This window comes from Acinonyx jubatus, chromosome B4, assembly GCF_027475565.1.
Source record: "Acinonyx jubatus isolate Ajub_Pintada_27869175 chromosome B4, VMU_Ajub_asm_v1.0, whole genome shotgun sequence".
Lineage (NCBI taxonomy): Eukaryota > Metazoa > Chordata > Mammalia > Carnivora > Felidae > Acinonyx > Acinonyx jubatus.
In genome coordinates this window covers 82,965,240-82,987,423 of record NC_069387.1, presented here as the reverse complement: position 1 = coordinate 82,987,423, position 22,184 = coordinate 82,965,240, and positions in this window count along the sequence as shown.

The window sequence follows — 22,184 nt, the reverse complement described above, 5'->3', positions numbered from 1 at the left end:
AAGTAGAGAATATACCTTATCATTTTTAGCATCCCGTCAAATGTAAAGCATCTAGAACAATTTTTTCCTAATAGAAAGTTAGCAAATACCTGTTAATTAGAGGTACAAGAACTCTGCCTTAAATAACCTAAAAATGAAGTGAAGACTTCACTTAAAACCATGGCTGCCCTTAACATCAATCAAAATGTGACACTGTTCCCTCCCTCTGCCCTATTCCTTCCCGATGCCCTATTTACCCAGTGCACAGATAAGTCAAGATATCACTTTGTCAGATTACATTAAAAATCTTAGAAGCAAATCTTGCTTAGAGGAAAAATATATATTTGAGATCCTTATTTAAGACTCTGTCAATAAAAAGGAAGATTATGTGTTTCTCTTTGTGTTTTGAAAATACTGGAAAATATTTCTTTAACTGTCCTCCCTACTAAGGACTTTGGAACTCATCCTCCTCCACAATCAGTGCTCCTGTAAACCCCAGTAATGGGATTTACAGGGAGAAGAATGTGCATAGTCACCAGGGAAGCTGGCTTCAAACGCATGCAAAAGTCAGAGCAAGGAGTGAAGATGAATTAGAAAGCAAAATCCAGGAAGCAAATCCTGGAATGAGAGTTTTGGAGAAAAGAGGAATTCAATCGCAGAAACCGGAAAGCCAGAGCGAGATGAAGAATGGCCCATGATGGTAGCAGGGGGGAAAAAAACACGATGAGATCAAAACCAAGAAATATTGAAAGCCATAAGGGTACAAATTGAGGGGCACTCCTGGACCCCTGACAGAATTCTGATGGGTGACTCACTGTGGCCTCAGTTGCCTTTTATTCCCCTGGGAAGTGGTTTCTTATCAGGGAATCCTTTATAGGCATCAAAGGTTCTTTACAGTATCAGATGATGACAATGAAGGGCACTGCATTTTCTTCTGTTAGCTGTTTTGCCTCTTCTAGAAGCATAATTCATGAGATCAGACCTTATGCATGCAAAGCAGTAACAAATCATGTGGCTGCTTAAGTACTGCGTACATGTTAAGCAAAGAGACACGATGATACTTTACAACAGCAACTCTCACAGAAATACCACCCCCCTCACTGTGTCTACTCACCAAGGACCCCGTAGAGACTTTGTGTAAGCAGCTTCTGGTTTTGAGATTTCAAAATAAAATAAGGCTTATTTCAAGCACTCTTGTCCTTTCAAGAATGGCTTTAGCTCAAAAAATCAATCCCCAAAGTCTAGAGTATACATGAAGATCTTTTCACTTCTCCATGAACATGTTTATTGAAATGCCCTACCTATCTTCCATGATAATATAAGAACTTTCCCTGAGTTTTGACACCTAATTTATCAGGGAGTTTTTCCATCATTAAGAAAATGACTCTCTACAGCTATCTTTATCCAGTAGCAATTAGAGAAATTTAAGATTTATGAATCAAAGCTAAAGGAGTTGTGAAATATGAATCAGTGGCTTGACCTCTAGTAGGCCAGAAATCCAGAGAACGTTTTGGTGGCTAAGTAGGAAATGTTCACTTTTAGTCACTGATTTAAAAAAAAAAAAAAAAAATTCACCACTCATACAATTTCTCTTCTTCTGAGCCCCTGAATTTTGTAACTTGCCAGGAGGGTTAACCAGCACATTTGGATATCATTGTTTAAAAAAGAAAAGAAAGCTTTTCTGGAACCATTCTTGGTGGTTTGCCATGTTTTAAAATGAGTTCAACTTCATCAGTTAGTATTTTCTATATATCTCCTAGTCAGTCTGTTGTCTTAATCTTGTCAATTTAAAAGTTACCTGGCTCAGTTGGTTAAGTGACTGACTTCCACTCAGGTCATGATCTCAGGGTTCGTGAGTTCACACCCCACATCAGGCTTTGTGCTGACAGCTGGGAGCCTGGAGACTGCTTCAGATTCTGTTATCTCCCTCTCTCTCTGCCCCTCCTCCCCCTCATGCTCTGTTTCTCTCTCTCTCAAAAATAAATAAACATTAAAAAAATTAAAACTTAAAGTAAATTAAAAAATAATACAAGTTAACTTGTTTATTTTGGGGTGAGGCTCTTTGGGGAGATATATATATATATACATATATATATATATATATATATATATATACACATACACCATTATAAGCAAGTATATATATGTTTATATATATTGATGATGGGTGATTTGGTTTATAAGAATTTTACTTTTGTAGAAATGTCAATCTAAGCATTTGTTGCTATTTTAGATTTGAGAATTTTACATAACCAATGTCAAATTTTAAAAAGTGAGGGGGAGTTTAGTATCCTTTTCATCCCCCCATACCCAGAGTACTGCATCGTGTATGAAGAGACCTAGTTGGACGGAAATATACTCAACAGAATTCTAGCAATTTAAGAAGCAGTCACGGAATCTTGCACGGCCTACCTGATGATAGAGATGAAATGGCTAAAAGATGGACACCAAATCTCCGAGGTTTGGGTGGGAGGAGACGAGAGACTTGATGACTTTACAGTTGAAGTGCCCTGGCATTTGTATCTCTGTCAGTGGATGATTTTGTTTTCATCTCAGACCCCAAACAGGAAGTTACTCTTCCCATCACAGAAGGCCGAATAAAACTCCTGAAGGACCAAAACCCTGGGACACTCCACATATGACACACAAGGGGGCAGAACTCGAAGCAAGTACTTGTCCAGCAAGCCAGTGCCTGGGTGATAAAACTCCAGTGAAAATCGTGTTGTGCCCACTCTAAGAAGCGAATGAACTTTCCTGAGCAATACATGAAAAGATTCAGCTTTGGGCAGACGCAAGAGGCTGTATAAATACTCCAAGTCAGCAGAGGAAGCTGCAGGTTGATCGCTGTGATTAATTAGAATGTGAATTTTCCGGGAGCCCAGAGACTATGATCTTTTCCTCTGTGCATCCTTCATGATACTTACAGCTATCTGTAGGTGATATTCAATACGGACATAATTTTTTCAGTTGGGTTGCTGTTATCAATCATCTTCTCCCAGTGAATGCAATTATTTTAATTATTAAGTTTCAGTGTATTCTAGGACTTTATTGTCCACTTGGTCTGCACAGAAAGAATGGCCTGTCAGATGTGTAGATATCAATGCCCTGCCTAACACGATTGACAACTTCAGTAGAGTGAGCCTGAGGGCATTTCCACGTTCAACTTCATTATTCGTTCATTTAACTAATGCCTGCTACTTTTCTTATGAATGCTAAAATATGATATGCTATTCAATGATAGAGGGAAAATGATGAATTTTAATTGTGTCCATTTGTTTCCCTCCAGGAATCATTAGTAATAATTTTACTGTACTTTGATATGCTAGTAATAACAAGGAAAAGAAAGTGGCCTTCATTATAGTAAACAGGGCCAGTTTCTTGCTTGGTTTACCTTTTTCAGTTCTACAGACTGTGGCACCACTATAAAAACATGTAAGAAGATGGCTATATGTGTGCGTATGTGTGTGTGTGTGTGTGTGTGTGTGTGTGTGTGTATACATAAAAGCACACTCTTTTCGATACAACTGAAAATATCATTCTACATTTCCAATGGCAAATTACATGAAAGGGCATTTTTATTTAGAACTATGAAGCAGACATTAGTCGTAATATTCGACATGATCTGGAATCAATCAGTGAGTTGGAGGCTTACTAGTTCCCTGAGAGTTGTGTGAAATATGATAGCTCATAAATAATTCATGAATTTAAAAAAAAAACAGGTATTTGAAAGCAAATAATCTAAGGACCCAGAAAGCCCACTCTGAAAATTCAATCTCCACACCTGGAGAATTCAGCCTGTCATTTGCATCTGGCAAAGAAAGAGTCAGAACATTCCACTAATAATCTTCTTTTGCTTTGGGTTTCCCAAAGAGGCTATTAATCAAGGTAAACATAAGTTGTGGTATCAAACTCTCTTCTAAAGAAAGTTTCCCTTTTCTTGGATGAGTGCCAGTGTGTTTGTTGAAGCAATGATTAATTATGTGGATTTTTTTTCATTACTGTAGTCTAATGCTGCTACTACCTGCTTTGGCTTTGAACTTTTCGTGAAAAAACTAACACAAAAAGTTATTAGAAGTTTTCCTCAGAAGTTAAAAATTTGTCATACAAATGAAGAAATAGGCAAGGGCCTAAATTCAATATTAATCAAAGATGCTAACCCTTTAGAAGCTGATTTTTATGTGACTTTCATGAATCCATTAATCAAGAGTGTACCAAGAGATGGCTGGGTTTCGAGTTTCAAAGATCTACAAGATATTTATTTTTAGAGCAATGAGACCATCTGTAACCTTTGAAGCTGTTATAAACCAAACAGAGGGGGCTCTGGAATTTCTATAAAGGAGGGCCTCAGGCAACAGTCTGTTGGAACGGAATACTAGAAATTCTTTTGATGATATATTTCATGGCAAGCACATTCTTTTTCCTTGGATTGCATATTCATTTGGTAGAGGTTGGAAGGGGCAGAGATTGATAAAGATTATGAGAAGCTCAAAACTCCCCGCCTCTTGGCGTTTCCACTAACTATTCCAGTTCACTTTCTGTAATACAAGGTGCAAACTTTACCAGTGCATCACACTTCATATCTAAGCCTCACAGACTTCCTGCCTTCACATTACTGCATAAGCCGTATCAACCACATCATCAGATACAGGGCAGTGAGGAGTCAAAAGCATGGTTGCTATTGCCAGGCCATGTGGTTTGAATCATGATGCCAGAACTTATGGGCTGTGTGACATTGGGCCAATTAATCAACTTTCTTGTCACTCAATTTTCTCATGTATAAAATGAGGGAAATTTACAGTATTTTCATCATTTGATTGTTGTGAAGATTAAGTGAATGCCGAAAAATAAGAAGCACTATATAAATGTTAGCTAGTGTTTTCATGCACGATGGAAGGAAGTCTAAGTCTGGGGCTTCGTGTTCCCCACAGAACAAAACCCGTGGAGTTCAGCATGGTACGAGACAATGTGAGAAGCATTTTGTCTTGATAGTAATGGTTCTTCATGTTGATCATCCCAAAGAGAGAAAATAACCATCAAGGCACACCTCATAAAAAAAAAAAAAAAAAAGAGTCTAAAATCCAATGCCCAGGATACATGATAAGAAGACAAGAAAAAAAAAAAAAAGAAGAAGAAGACAAGAAAGAAAACATATTAGCTAAGCCTATACCCCTAATATGCAATGGAAATTATTCACATAAGGTTGGGGACATGAGAGCAATGGGATTACTTGGCTCTAATTTATTTTTGTGCCTTGTATGCTCACAAATATGCAAAGTAACTTATACATTTTAAATGGCCACAGAGTGCCACAGCCATTAATAAAAAGTGGGTTGTCTCATTGAGTGTCACATGCTGAACAAACAGACATGAAGAGCCTGAGAAAATATTACATCTGTGACTGTGGCCACGAGGAGAGTCAGAAGAAAGTCCAATGGAAGCAAAGCCAGGAACTGAAGCTACGACCAGATGCCTTAAAGCTTCCAGATGGGGTTCCATTTTGAGAATGTGACAATGTTCATAGAAAGCAAAGAAAAGGATAGGAGAGGACAGAGGCCAAGCAATCTTGACTACAGTTTGGGGAGAAGCCACAGCTGGCAGACCTGAGGGTCTAGGAGACATATTCAGATTTTGGTGTTTCTCACGTGAGTGTTGACCCTTGGGTGGGAAATACAGTACTGAAATGAGATGCTCCAAAGTATCTGAGAGTCTTCAAGCAGGGGCAACTGCACATTCACACAATGGTAACATGCATACCCAAACATCTCATTCATGGGTAAAACAACTTTTGTGGGCTAACATCCAAAAAATAGCTTTTAATCTCACTTGTACCACCTGGAAACAATTCTCGAAATTTGTGTACTCTCAAACATCATGCTTTTGTTTCTCCTAAATTATACCTTTGGGTTTTTTTTTTCCTCTAGTAAACATGTGAGCTTAATTTTTCCTTTGTTTTGATTTTATTCTCAGATTATTTTACATGTTCCTCAAAACTGGTAAAGGAAAGAGGGGTGACTTGTTGCTTTTATGGTTCTAGCAATTTCCCACGGCTAAAACTTCTGACATATGATTGAATTACAATATATAGAATAAACTGTGACTTAATCCTCATGGTTCCCAAATGCTCTCTATGTAGTAAGATCTATTTTTATCAATTGAGCAGTACTGCCTCTATTATTTATTAAGCACTGTCTACACAGAGCTATAAAACCTAATGAAGATGTCAAAGTTCTGCCCTGTGGTTTTATAATCTACTCATAAAAGTTGAACCAGTTAGCTAAGTAAAAACCTTGATGTACCTACTCAGGGTCCTTCAGGATCTCCTCGTGGGTCACGCAGAGAAGCAAAATTAGACAGTGTCTTGCTGCTTTAGGGAATATTTGTTTTGTTACTTGTAGCACACTAATCCAAATATCTCACCTCTCAGTCCTATTAGCCCCAAGGAAAACCAGAAACCGAGGTTACTCAATCCATTTTACTAACAGGAAAGATGGAAATGTATAAGTCAATAATTATGGGGCGCGTGGCTGCCTAGTCATACTCACGAAAATGCATGGGAAGCAGGATCCTGCTTGAAAATCCACACCATTCACCCTAACCCAAGTGCACATTCAACTTCACCTCCATCTTCAATATTGGTTGTTGGTGGGAGCAGACAGGCCTTTAGAGTCGCTCTGGGGCAGAGGTTCTTTGGGCAAGGATGAGGTCGGAATCAAAACTACAGGTACAACCACAGGACACAAGGAACCAGTTTTCAGCAGCACAGAGATTGGCTTGGCAGGACATACTTGCAGGAGACAGAAACCACAAGAGAAGAGACACAGGCCCAAGAAAAAGGCAAATATAAGTCAGCAGAAATATGAAGCTTTTCCATCTTAACTCAGTGTTTTCACGTACACGAACCTCGTCCGATCCTTGCAATGTATTATAAGTGGTAAGGAATTCGGTTTTGGAGGAACCTCCCCTGACGGTCTTTAAACATGAAAGTTGTTGTTTTTTTTTTTAATTTTTTTAACGTTTATTTGTTTTTGGGAGAGAGAGAGACAGAGCATTAGCGGGGGGAGGGGCAGAGAGAGAGGGAGACACAGAATCTGAAACAGGCTCCAGGTTCTGAGCTGTCAGCACAGAGCCCGACGCGGGGCTCGAACTCATGGACTGCGAGATCATGACCTGAGCCGAAGTTGGATGCTTAACCGACTGAGCCACCCAGGGGCCCCTAAACATGAAAGTTTTAATTTTTCCAACCTCTGATTTCTTTTTTTTTTTTTCAACGTTTATTTATTTTGGGGACAGAGAGAGACAGAGCATGAAGGGGGGAGGGGCAGAGAGAGAGGGAGACACAGAATCTGAAACAGGCTCCAGGCTCTGAGCCATCAGCCCAGAGCCTGACGCGGGGCTCGAACTCACGGACCGCGAGATCGTGACCTGGCTGAAGTCGGACGCTTAACCGACTGCGCCACCCAGGCGCCCCATCCAACCTCTGATTTCAACCGTGCCAGTTGCCTCAATTTATCACTCAATATTATCTTGGGAAGACCCCACTTTTTTTTAAGATTTTATTTTTAGAGTAGTTTTAGGCTTATGGGAAAACTGCACAGAAAGTACATAGTTCCAACGTACCCCCATCCCCTCCCACACAGTTTCCTCCATTATTAATATCCTGTGTTAGTATGGTACATTTGTTACAGTTAGACACCCCCCCCCCCCAGTTTATTCATTTCTTTAGATAGCTTTCTCTCTTCCTTGCCCTTACCTTTTACTTGCCATAGTTTTTCCCCTAGAGGCTGGTAGTTGTTCATGAGACCCCAGAAAAACTGCAGTTAAGAGGGTGAGCTCTGGACTAGGCTGCCAGAGTTTGTTTTCCAGCTCTGCCTCTCGCTGCCATGTGACCGTGGCCAAGTTATCTAAACTCTCTGTGCTTTGGGGACAATAATACTACCTACTTTATAGAATTGTTCCAACAGATGAGTGCATGTAAGAGACTAGGAACAGTGCCCGCATAGAGTAAACTCAGTAAGCATTGGTTTTACTGTTACTATTTTTGCCATTATTACTACTCCTCTAATTCTCAAGCTCCTATTTCTTGATACACTCCTATTTCTCAAGCTCCTTTCCTGCCGATTTGACCTTAATCCCAACCACTATATTCCTATAAAAGAGCAACAAAAAGCTCACAAATGTCAATGGCCTAGAATCCAGTTCAAGACAGACCTACACTTTTAGTCAAGCTTGGGCCTAAGGAGCCTGGGAAGCTGCTGGAAGGAAGTTCAGGAGGAGCCATGGGCATGAGGCCATGCAGAGCAGCCCTCGGGTTCACATCTACTCTGCAGGACAGGGTCATTGGCCCTGCCCTGCCCCACACCCAAACCCAATGTCATTGCCCTTTTCTCGAAATTTGCTGGAGGTACGGGGTTCTCTGAAAACAAAAGCATTAGGGGTAAGTGGGCTTTTCCAGGGGCCTGGTCTGACTGAGGTTCTCTCAACGGGCCTCTGTAATGTGGAAATCAACATCTGAAGGTGAGAAGGGGGTGCTGCTAGGTCACAAACAGAAGGAACATCGGCAAGACAGGAGTCCTCTCTTCATACTCCATTTAGGGAAATCAAAACTGTCCTGCCCAAATGGAATGTTGGAGGAGGTCACTGAAAAGACATGACTGCCAGTTGACCCATGAGCTGAATTCAGGCAATGAGAGGCTCCTCACCTCCTTTTCTGTCCTTGGAATATGTGTTCTACTTGCCTACCCTGCTCCCAGAAGCTGCCCCAAGGTTGTAGCCTTGAGATGGAAATGGGTGCTGAAACCATCTGGACAGTGTATACATGGCTGACCTCAGTAAAGGCTTCCCTACAAACTTTTAAGATTCTGGTGGGTGGGTGCTGACATCTGTTTATCTTGCAGCCACCCAAGACAAGCCTCATATATAAGTCCCCTTGCTCGTTTAAACCTACCACCTGCCAATCTGGAGTGGCCTCCGTTTCTTTCCTCTCTCCCAGTCATCTGTGTTTGGCAGTCAGTTTCATATCACATCCAGGAAGTTCCTGAGGAGGTTGCATGCAAACACTGGAATTGGCTCCATAATCATCTAGTCTGTATGTATGTGCGGTGAAGGATGGGAAACTAGTGGATCAAGGTAAACAGGAAACAAGATTGACCATTTACTAATGATTTTTGAAGTTGGATAATACGTACATTGAGATTTGTTTCACTGTTTTTTTCCTTTTCTTTTATTGCATGCCTAAAAATGTCCATCATAAAAAAATAGGAAAGAAAATAAAGCCAAAACTTCTCTTCTAATATATCATTAAGAATTGTGGGCGAGATTTCTTCTTATATTTTATCTGAATTCCTGGTCACCAGCACACACACCCCCAGAGAGTGGTACTCAGTATATAGACATTGATTGAATGAATGTTGGAGCGTTAAAGGTCAGAAACAGAATCAATAAACAGAGAGACCAAGGGAGAGAAATGCACACAAGTGTGTCCCTATGCACTTGCCTACACACATCCATACATACACATGCATGCACACACTGGGACCTGGGATAAACAATGATGAAAAACACAGGTCCTGCCCTCATGCTGCTGCTACGTGTCTTTTTCTCTTGATCTCATCAACCATTTGCCCATGTGAGTAGGAAGCTTGGAGCAGAATAACATCTGTGGGGAGACTGAAGCAGTTGGAAGAACGGTCTCCAGGCGTGAAATCACCTAGTTAGGCTTCTGTACAGGCTCAGAAAAGATTGGAATTCAGATCTGGCTGAGCTCCCAGTCCTATATTGTGTTCATTAGACTTTCCTTCCTCTATTGAACATTGATTAAGCCCTTCGATCAATTACCTCCTGCATCACTTCAGGCCTTATTGGGAGATGGGATGCATAATTCAGGGACAGGACAATAGGCTGGCCAGCAAGCCTTCAGTATTGATGTGGATTCAAAAATTGTGGCAGAGAGTGTGTCTACCTAAGGGCTTATCTGAAAGAACTGCTCTAAGAGTTTACTCATTTAACATTTGTGAAGGTTTTTAAGCACAAGGGGAATTTCAGTTTTAGAGGCTCGTCTCTACTAACCCAAGTGCATTACAGGTTTATGATTTGCTTGGGGTTTTTTTTGGTGTACTGTGGGAACAGGGTTGTCCTTGATGCCTAATTTATATCTCTGCTCTTTTATACCAGAGAACAATAATAAAACATCTTTCCCCATAAAAGTTAGTGTAAAATTGAGGGAATAGCTCCACAATGAGGGTATTAGTTTCTAGATAAAAATAGAAATGAAAGGCCTTGTATATTAGCGATATTGAAAACAAAAAGGGGGGGGGAAGATAGGGATTACTCAGAGGAAGATATAGAATTATCTGTATCTTTCAAATACATATAAAGTATCTCTGATTGGGGATCTTGTAGAGGGATACGGTAAGTGGTGTTTATAGGGCATAATACAAATAAGAGTGCCAAACAATACTTGCAAAAAAATATATAGAAAAAGGGACAAGAATAGGAGCCACTTAGAGCCTATCTGACTATGTTTCAGGCTCTAAGTGCTTACATGCATCTCCTCTAATCCTCAGGAGAATTCTATGAGTTGATATGTTATGATTTCTATTTTACCATGGGAGAAGTTTCTTTGGCAGTGTTAAGTATCCATGCCAAGATAACACATAGTAGGTGGTACAGTCTGAATTTGAGCCCAAAAAAACAGTAGACCAGAGTCCATGTTTTTAACCATTATACACCCCTGGATCTGATACTCTGGGATACATTGGTAAGGGGATTAGAGACAGAGGAATCAGCTTGGAAGACAGAGCCTAATAGCAAGGATTTTCAGGAGCAGGTAGGGCCTGCAGGAGTGTGGACACCTTCTGGGCTGCTAAGTGAGCCATGCAGCCCAGCACAGCAAGCTCAACCAGGATCCCATGAAGGGTGTGCCTGCGGCCCTTCAGAAACTGAAGGAAGACCTGAAGCCAAAGACTGCGGTCAGGAAGTGGAGCTGAGCCAAGAAAAAGAATCTGAAGATTTGTGGGATGTTGTACCAAGCGTTAATGAAGTATTTTTAAGTGTTGAAAATCCATTCAGTCTTCTACATTCAATATGGAATCACATCTGTGATTTACCTCAACTTTAGAGAGTTCAGTTCAACAAACTTAATTGAGTGTCTCTACATGCAAAGCACTGTCTTAGGTATAACAGAGTTATACAGATTTAACACACAAAAAAAAATGATACTTCCAACCTGGACAAGAAACCAGAAATGTATGTAAAATAACTTCAGCATGGGACAAAAATGTGATACATTATGTAACAGACGTTCAATGTTTGGGAAGAAGGGGAAAGGAGAGAGGGAAGATATTAAATCCCCCAGGAGAATCTGGGAAGGGTGGTGATTTGAGCTGAGATGTAAAGAATGTGTAGGACTTCCATAGGCATTAATTAAGAGAAGGCATTCTACATAAAAGGAATAGTTTGAGCAATGGGTTAGCATCAGTTGACCGAAGGCCACATATGGGAAATGGTGAAGGAATGATTGTGACTGATGACAGGTACATGGAGAAACGCAGTGAGAATTAAGCTTAAAAAAGAAGAGAAAGGTCAGATTGTGAAGAGGTCTAAATGTCAGGTGGAGCTTGGTAATCTGAATCAATAGTGGGCTTTCCAATAAGCTGAAATAAAGTTAGCTCCAAGAACCAAGACTGAAATGAAAAATTCCTACAGATGCAGTTACTCAGCAAAGGCTGGCTCTGAGCCTCCCGTGCCACTATGATGTCTGAGGATCAGTCTTCTTGAGCCTCCATACAGCCCCTTCAGAACACTGACCAACTCCTCCTCCCACCACATCTAAAGGACCTGACAGTGGATGAACCAAAGCCCAGGACATCGTTTTGTACAAAGAGGCACCTCATGTAGAGAAGAGGCAAACTTAAAGATGCTTGGCAATCACTCATATGGATCACATGGATCTGAAGAGAAAACCCGAGACGAACAGGACCCAAGATCTACTCTCCACAAATGGAATGTGACTCTGAAAGGCCTATTTGGAGACCCAGTCTGTGTGACTGAACATCCCTGTAATACCCTTAGCATTGGGCTCACCCAAGCCTGGAGGTATCCAAGCCAGCTCAATGCCACCCAGACTTTTTCAGCTGAGATCATTCATCCAGTAATAAAATATTTTCCTCACATTCACTGCTCCCCCACTATGAGTTTCCTCTCCTGGACAGTGAATATCTCAATTTCCCCTCTTTACTTATATGTATCTAATTAAGTCATATCTGCTTTGCCTCCCATAATGCTGCAGTTTCTACTTTTTGGCACACTTGTCTCTCAGTAACAGCAATATCCTTTTGGTGTCTGCATCTTTGCCAAAGAGTTAGAAATAACCTTGAGAGTGGTGGCCAAGAAAAAACTCCTAAAGTATACAGTAATGTGCTAGAGTTTATAATCCTGAGACATTATTGTCAGGTTCCAAGAGAATCTTGTTACCATAGAGACGAATCAAGGAGATAGAGGTACCTAGCCTAGACACTGGGTGGAAAATATTAAAATTCAGCTGACTCTCAAAGGTCTGTAACTTCCCCTCACCTGAGGTTGTGACATGAGAGATAGAAAGCTGTATGCCATGGGGACAGATGAGCCCCACACACCCAAAAGGCCACAAAAAGGAGTGAAAAGATTAGATTCAGAGCATGGTTTGTTGAGGTCACAGAAAGGAAGCATCGGGCTATCACCAAAGCCCAGGGCATCATTTTGTACAGAGACACCTCACATAGAGAAGATTCAACCTTAGAAATGCTTAGCAATCATTCACATCAATCACATGGATCTGAGGAGAAAACCTGAGAAGAACATCAAGCCAGAAGTCAGCTCTCTCCAGTGCCTCTCCAGTGCCTGGCATACACAAACCTCTCAACAAAGAACTACTGCATAAATTAATGGTGTTCATGGGGCCTCTGCTGGATAAACCCTCTCACCAAGATTCAGGTGAGGCTTATCCCCCTGACTCTTCCCCTCCTCACCTCCATTGCCCATTTACATGCCCCTAAGATTAAGGGAAAGGAAGGGTTTCTATGAAGAGAGGATACTGGAGATTATCTGCCACATGGAATGCCTGGAGCATGAGGTGAAACTTGAGTTGTCATGGCAAGAGTCTCAGATTTATAGGGTGGAAAATTAGTCCATTATTTGGACTGACCTTGAGTGTCAGAGTCTTTACATCAAACCAGGCAACTTTCTGAGTGACAATAACTAATAAAAACAACTTTCTTAGCAGGAGGGTTCCCCAGAGGTCTTTCCAGTCTCCTCATTCTGGACCTGATTCTCCAGGTACCAGTAACCACTGGATATCTGCAACCTGAAAAACAGACATATCATCACTCCACCTGCACTAACTTCCTAAGGCTGATGTTACAACCTACCACAGACTTAGTGGTTTACCACAATAGAAACGTTTATAGAGGCCTGATGTTCAAAATCAAGATTTCAGCAGGTCCATGCTCTCTCTGAAGCCTCAAGGGAAGAATCTTTCCTTTCTGTCCAGCATTTGGAGGCTCCTGGAATTCAGTGACTTGCAGCCACGTAACTCCAATCTCTACTTCCATCTTCAGTTGGCCTCCTTCCTTATGTGTATCTCTGTGTCCTCTCCTCTCCTGAAATAATTGGGTCCAGGGCCCACCCTGAATCCAGGGCTATTTCATCTGAAGAACTTTAACTAATTACATATATACAGGGGTCCTATTTTTAAATAAGGTCACATTCTGAGATTCCAAGTGGATATAAATTTGGGGAGGTCATGACTCAATCTACTACACCTCCAAATTCATTGCAACTATGAGTAAAGCTTGAACTTATTCACTATCTAGTGTCTTGGGGACCAAGCTACATCTTTCTCACTAATTGTAATGACTGGTATTTTACTCAGTTCAGGCTTAGAATGCCATAGCCTGGGGAGCTGTAACTCCAAGATCAGGGTGCCAGCATGGTCAGGTTCTGGTGAAAATTCTCTTCTGGATTGTGGATAGTCATTTTCTGGTTATACACTCACATGGTGGGGAGGGCAAGAGAAAGCTTTCTAGGGTTTCTTTTATAAGGAACTAATCCCATTCATAAGGGCTCCACTTCTATGACCTAACTACCTCCCAAAGACCCTACCTCCTAATAATACTATCGTATTGGGGGTTAGGATTTCAACATATGAATTTGGAGAGGGAAAGATGCAAACATTTAGTCCACAATAATTGGTCAAAAAAGGAAAATAAAAAACTTAATAATTATAAACCATTGTGGCTTCAAAGTGCAGTCTTTCTCTCATTTATTTTTAAAAAGAATTGATTAGAAAAAGTTTCTCGGTGGAGGATGAATGGAGGACAAAATGGCATTTAAATTCTTCAGCTCCTGGGCAGGTCCAAGCTTCTTTGCCAGAAAACCCTGAGCCAAATAGCTAGAGTTTGCCGGGAATAAGATTCTTCTTCAAAAAGCCTCTCCACTTAGGTATGAGAGCTCTTTAACACACATGCCACAAGCAAACCTCATTTTCTACCTAGGTCTACAGAAACCTTCAGTTACTCATAGTAATGCAGAATCCTAGTGCTATTAGAAGACATTCATGTTCAACTCTGCAGAAATGTTGTTTGACATAAAACTATCAAAAAACACTTTCTCTGTCCCTTTTTATTGTCATAAAAATATTACCTTAATAAAACTTTAATAAAGCTCTTTACCCCAAGGGTATAAAATGTTAGGCCAAAAACATTAATTTCATTTTACAAAAATTAAAGATTTTTTTCAACAAACATGTCATGGACCAAGTTAACAGAGACATGACAGATTTGGAAAAGGTATTGTAATATCTAAAAATGACAAGAGTTTCCTGTACTCAACAAGGAAAAGACAGAAACCCTAACAGAGAATAAGCAAAGAAAACAATTTACAGAAGGTGAAACACAAAAAGTCAACATATAAAAAGAAACATTAGTAAAAACATATTCAGTTTTAAAACCTAAGTTAAAGCAATAATGGAATATCACTTTTTATCCAGTAGACCAGCAAAAAGTGCAGAGCTGGATAATTCCAAGCTGTCAGAAACACAGAGCATAAGGAGCTTTCATAACTGCTTGGGAAGACAGACTAGGGACGCATTCTGGAGAGTAAGTGGCTGCAGTTAAGTTAAATATACAATTTTGCACGTATGCCTTATTAATCCCACTTCTGAGTATATTATATATGCTCCACAAAATTATCATATACATCAGGAGAGTGAAAGGTACCAGCATGTTTGCCACAATACCACTTTTGGAGCAGGAAATCATAGGCAATCTGAGGATCCTACTGAGGAGTGAATAGATCAAATGTGATGGATGTCCCCCATAGAGGACCAGGTAGCATTAAAGGCTAGGGACTGAGGGGCGCCTGGGTGGGTGAGTCGGTTAAGCGTCCGACTTTGGCTCAGGTCATAATCTCAAGGTTTATGAGTTCAAGCCCGACATTGGGTTCTGTGCTGACAGCTCAGAGCCTGAAGCCTGCTTTGGATTCTGTGTCTCCCTCTCTCTCTCTCTGTGCCCCTCCCCTGCTCAGGCACTCTCTCTCTCTCTCTCTCTCAAATGTAAATAAACATTTAAAAAAATTTTTTTTAATTTTAAAGATTATGGATTGGATATTTACCCAGCTAGCTGGTAAATTATAGTCTTCACAGAAAAAGAGTTAAAATAATAATAATAACAGTGTAGCTCAATACCATGTAAATTATAATTAATGCACACAACATAACTCATATTTTATAAAATATAGAAGCAAAAAGATCACAGAAAATATGAACATCGTTATAAATTGAAGAGCAGGTAAGGGGATAGGAATAGGAAATGGGGATAAAAAAAAACAACATTAAACAGTTACTTTTTCTCATGGAAGGATCTAATAGAGAGGACTTTGGAAGCTAGGAATTCTTATAATGGAGCATTTTGAATATCTTGTCAATTGAGATAGAAGGAAAAAGTGCAGTCTTGTTCCTTCCAATTCCATCACTTTCTAATTATTGACTATAATACAAATCAACTCAGGACCAGTAAGCATTGACATCCTCAATGTTTCTGAAAATCAAAGTAAAAAGAGCCATTTCCCATTTGCTCATTTATTCCACCATGATGAAGGGTTCAATATGTGTAAGGCCCTGATCCAGATGCCATGGGGGATACTCCTTTATAGGCCTCCACTGTGTACAGCCTGTATGCTTTTGGAGAAACCCAAAAGTTGCCTGATCCCCTCATCTACTGCAAGGTTTTCAGCCTGGAACCTGAAATTTGTGTCCAAAGCAGAAATCTGAAGAGTAGACTACAAGAATAGCTTCCCTTCTCCCTGCTTCTCTCCAGCAAACCTCTGTATTTTATATCCCCTAAGAGTCTCTCAGAAATGCTCTGAGAATCTCCCAAATCATTAAATATAGCAGAATTTTTGCCCCATGGTACTAGAAGAACATGTGCTAGCCTACAAGAGAATGGGGAAGCCACCCAACCAGCTCTTCCCTTTCCCTTTTCCAAAACCCATCTTAATTAGGAACAACATAGTTTAGAAAAGAAGTGTGTGCCAGGATCCAGTAGGAAGGGATCACAGAGAGCCCCTGAGATTAGAAAGGAAGATAGTAGTGTATGTCCCCCACCTCAAAGTCTGCCAAATCTACGCATAAACTTTTGCCCATTTAAGAGTTTATGAAATGTCTAACTCAAGAAAGAAAATTCAATTTGTGCTTAAATCTTCTTAGTAAGCCTCACTCAGTCAGCCCTACTTAATGGAGTTCATTATCTGTTGTTCAGTTCTATGTAGGATTCCTCTTCCCATCGAGAAACAGAAAGTGAGTAGTACAGTAATTAGAATTGAGAGCTGAGTTAGGAAATGTAGATAGATGCTTAAAATGAGATATTTTATTGTGCTGGTCAGTGGTACATGAATTATTCAAGATGTAAAAATGAATATCATATAGGCTAGCCCAAAAAAAGCACATATAAGATTAATTTTAGGAATGGATATTTTAGGCCAAATTGAAAACTCTTTCCTAATTCCCTCAACAGAAATTTAGTTCTCTAAAAGAATCTATCCTTGATAAATTATGTTTTGCATGCCTCCCTAGGTTTCCAATTATATATATTTTATAAAGTTCAGTGGCAAACTGAAGGACACAGATGAAGTTCCCTCCCTTCTTCTAGTTTTAAGTCATGACTTTGGAAGAAAAAGGTATCAACTGGAAATGAAGAACTAACCTTGAAATAGGGTCAGAGATGAGGATTTGGTCTTCTGGACCTGGCATATAAGAATGAAGGTCTTAAGATCAGATTCTTGGATAACCTCTATTCTGAGAGGGCAGGAGGAGAAAAAGGAGCCACAGAGAAAGAACCCCAAGAGATGTGCAAGAAGAATTAGAAGAGTATATCATTCCAGGTGTCAAGGCCTTTCAAGGGGCAGGAAGTCAGACTCAGGGAGGTATCAGGGAAAGAAAAATAAAATTACACTGATTTCAACAGTTTGGGTGTCACGTTAAGAGAGTAGCTTCTGTAGAGTAAGAAGCAAGGGCTAAAGGAACAAGGATAAAGTACAGAGTAGGAAGTTGATCAGTCATGACTGTTAATACTGTCATGTCATCTGTCAGAAGTGGAGGGATAATGATGATTATAATCACCACCACCACTGACTGGGAACTTACTACACACCAATAACTACACACCAACACTTGCTGAGTGTTTTATACACATCACAGACTCATTAATTCAACAAACATCTATTAAGCCCTCTACCTGCAAAATGCATTCCAATTCCATGCACTTTCATCATCCTTACTGTGGCCGCACCAACTCTCCATTCTCTCCTCTTGCCCCAACTACTCCCCATCTACAACAGCAAACACAATGTTTAAATCCAATTAGATCTAACTTAAAAAGCCTCCAGTGACTTTCAATTTTGCTTACATAAAATTCAAAGTTCTCCAAAGGTTCTGTGCTCTGGCCCTCACGTTTCTCTCCAATCCCATCCCCCACACATCTCCTTTTTGTTCTTGATGCTCTAGCCACACTGGCCTTCCTGTCATTCCTGGAATGTACTGAACTCATTCCTGAAGGTAAAAAGTTAGAAGTCAAGGTAAATAAGCAGAAATGGACAGTATAAATGGTACTAGGAAGGTCATAGTCCAGAATGATATAAAGTGTTTTAGTCATTCAATTACCTAAGATACTACTGAAGCATGTGGGTAAGAAGTCACCTCCTGATATTGAGATTCTGGATTCACATCCTGGCTCAAATGACTACTCACTGGGCATCTGATGTCCATAACCTACTTAATTACTCTAAGCCAGTTTTCTCATCAATAAAGTGGATCAAATAGTAGAACCCCTTTAGGTAAAATAATATCTGTTATGTTACTGAGAATATTCAATGAAAAAATGCAAGTAAAGCACTCTGTGTAGATGGCTTGCTGCAAATATTAGCTATTATAATGCATTAAATAAATACTAGGCACAGCTCTAGGCTGTGTGCCAAACTCTGGGAAAATGATATTTGCCCTCTTGAAGCTTTTATTTCATATTTTCCATGTGGGGAAGGTATTTTTAAATACCAGTAGAAAGAAGAAAGCATAAGTTTATGATCACCTCCCTGGTGTAGGAAGATGTTACAGTGTTCATAGGTGTTAGAAAAGTGCTGCATTCAGTTTTATTTGTCAAGAAGCATATTCTATTTTCAAAGGACAGAAAATTGAGTAAGATTACTTGATGTTCAAGATGCATTCATCTCTTGAAGACTCTGTGACAAGCACACAGTTCAAAAGTGACCAAGAAAAAAGAGCTCCACTTGAAGGAACTCACAATCTGAGGATGAGGATAACTTAACCAATAGAGATGATTGTGTTTTCCCCACGCTTCCTCCCTCATGCAAAATACCTACAGGTATGACAACCGCAAGCTCCACTCAAGATAGCGGCAGAGCAAGCTGCCTGAGACCTATCAGGGTGGTTTGTACAAAACAGACACAAATCAAATGTTTTGAATGAGCCATGTTGGAAAAGGTTAAGGCAACACTAAACAGCTACAGAAGTAGTACAGCAAGAGTACAAGGAAAGTAATAACTCCACAAGGGTCTGCATTAGTCAATTATATCTGAAATATCATATCCAGTCTTGTACAACACGTGAAAAAATACGGTTGTGCTGTTGTTTTACTTTTCAGATGACAAAAGCAATACCTTCCCATTGTAAAAAATGTGGAAAGTATAGGGAAGCTTAAGATAGAATATTGAAATTGTTTATCGGCAACCAGTGTACGTTATTTCCAAGTACTACACTTTGTAGTCTCATTAATTCAATTCACGTTTATTGAGTACCTACAGGAATCACATTAGACACCAGTAACATGGTGGTAAACAAGAGGCAGAGTCCTCGACCTTAGGGAGCAGGGGCATGGGAGAGACAAATCTGTGAGCTAGCTGTTACATCTGTAACAGAATGCCCAAGACAAGCACAGTTGTGGAAGTCACCTTATTTGAGAAGTTAGTTGAAGGAAGTAACTGTTTCATTGGCAGAAAAGAAGATTCTTTTAAAGAAAAAGTTTATATTACTGTCCTCACATATTGAAAAGAACCAAATAAATAAGAAAGACTAAGTTTGCTTATATTATAGAAGACAAAACCAAGGTAATGTATGGAAGTTGCAAGGAAACAAATTTGACTCAATATAAGAAAAGAATTTTCTAATGATGGGAGTGGACCAAAATTGTTAGAGGCCTTTTTAGCAGTGGTGAATTCTCCACCTCAGAAGTGGCAAGCCTGGATGACCATCGTTAGAAATGCTAGAAGTATAGTTCATGCAAAGCAGGGATTGGACCTTTGTCTTCTTTTAGGAAAGGAAAATTCGGAACCAAAGCATCAATGACTTACATAAAAGCAATCAAAATATCAAACGCTTTAGGAAATAGCACTAGACAGAGTAGCCCTGGTTTTGCTTGTTTGTCTCTTTTCTCAGGGTATGAAGACTTTTTTTTTCCCTTAACCTGAGACATGAAGTACAAGGTAAGGTTACCTTCGAATTTCAAATTCTGAGATTCTATGGTGATATGATGGCTTTGGGATTACCAAATTATAGTGCTTTATGCAAGTGAACCTGAGATAAACCAAGAAGATCGCCTAGGGTTAACACAGGCAATACATAGATTGTTGGAATGTGGGCACTATGTCTTGAATGGCCATTTTGAGTTCATAAGACAATAAGCATAAATAAAAGGCCAAAAGATTTTCACTACCACCTACCAATGAAGTAGGACTCAGGTAGCAGACATGTTTTTGAGATAATAATCTTTATTTTCTTGTCTCTAATCTTTCTTCCATCCCCATTTCTAGCAGGTAGAAGGCTTTGCATTTCATTACCACAGGAGAGTAACAGAATAGAAAACAGAAGTTCCTGGAAGTCATCTACTCTTTCTGTTTTTAGAAAAGCCCTAGATTGTTGACGATATTGTGCCAGGTGAATAGGAGGAGAAAAGAGGGGAATATGATTCTGACAGGTTGAGAGAAAATGATGAATTCACCTCAAAGTGGACCGAAGAGGAAGGTCGATGGGTCACAAGATTTCCCTGTTTATGGGAAATGGCAAGATATTAGAGGAAAAACTACCACTGTTCACTGACTCCTGAGCGGCCAATTCCCAACCTTTCAAGGACTCTTGGCTCTAACCATGGCCTAGAAGTGATGTCTGAACCTGAGGAAACCACATGGCATGAGATCACAAATGCTCGGTTAATGACCAATAAGGACCAAACATCAGGCGTCCTTGTGTCTGGCTGTGAATAGAACTGCAAATCATTGGCACATCAGCAGGGTTGGTGTGAGGGGCTGGGAGCTCAGCAGAGTGAGGATTTAGAACGAGATTTAAACTGATGCACAGAATATTTTAAGTACACTATTTCTGGCATACCTGAGTCTGTGGACCAATGCGTCAAAACTTCCACCCAACCTGCCTGATTTACCTATTTTAGTTTCAACATCTCACAAAATCATTCCCCTGATATGAAATATGCACAACATCTTCCCTCACACAACTCTAGTCTCCATTTTCTTGCCTCAAATTGGTATTTCTTAAACTTTTGGAGGTGAAAGACTTCATATACTACACACACACACACACAAGAACAAAATGCTCCCAAAAATACACATACAAAATGTTTCCAACCATTTCAGAGGTACATACATTCCCTGAAGCACATCCTCCAGAGGCCTTGGACCCTCCTTTTTAAGCATGTCTGTCTCTCTATCTCCGGTACTCTTAAATATCTTTCTGTGTGTGTGTGTGTGTGTGTGTGTGTGTGTGTGTGTGTGTGTGTTCCACTCCCTGCCTGTCATTCAAAAATTCAATGCATCTTTAGCTTACTATCTTCATATAAGCAACATCTAGGATGAGCAATTTCTAGGATCCCCTTTGTAGCTGACTCTAGGCTTTCCACATAGATAAGAAACCTATCTAACATCTGCTGCTGTATGACAGTCCTAACACATGGCTATAAATTCTTGAACATTCCTCCCATCAAGGGATGATAACTATGCCCACTGCCCTTCAATTTGGGCAGGCTTATGACTTCCTTAATCAATAAAGCACAAGGGAAGTGATTCCATGTGATTTCTGAAGCTAGGTCATAACATGTCCTGCAGCGTCTGCCTTTTGCTACTGGAGCACCTGCTCTTACAGTCCCAAGCTGCCATGTAAGTAGTACAACGACCCTGAGGTCACTATGCTCTGAAAAAGCTCAAGCACATGAACAGCCACATGTATTTATTCTGGTTGAGAGCCCCAGCTAAGCCCAACATGTAAGGGAGCCCAGCCCAGGCACCAGATATGTGTGAAGAAGTCTCCAGATGATTCCAGCCATCAGCTATTCAAGTCACTCCCCACTGTCTGAGCCTTCCCAGCTGAATCTCAGACACCTTAAAGCAGAGATAAACTATATCCTCTGTTTCTGGTCTGAATTCTTGACCCACAAAGTCAGTGAGCGTAATAAAAAAGTTGTTGTTCAACGCCGCAAAGTTTGGAGTGATTTCCTATGCAGCGACAGATAACTGACTGATAACTGAAACACTGGCCAGCTGTGACAGAGAAAGGAAGATGGCAGAATAACACAACGAAACAGACAGATATGTCCTGAACATTATCTCAAAAAGCCAGCCAGACTTTAAGTTGAGAAGACGATAGGATGAGCTGA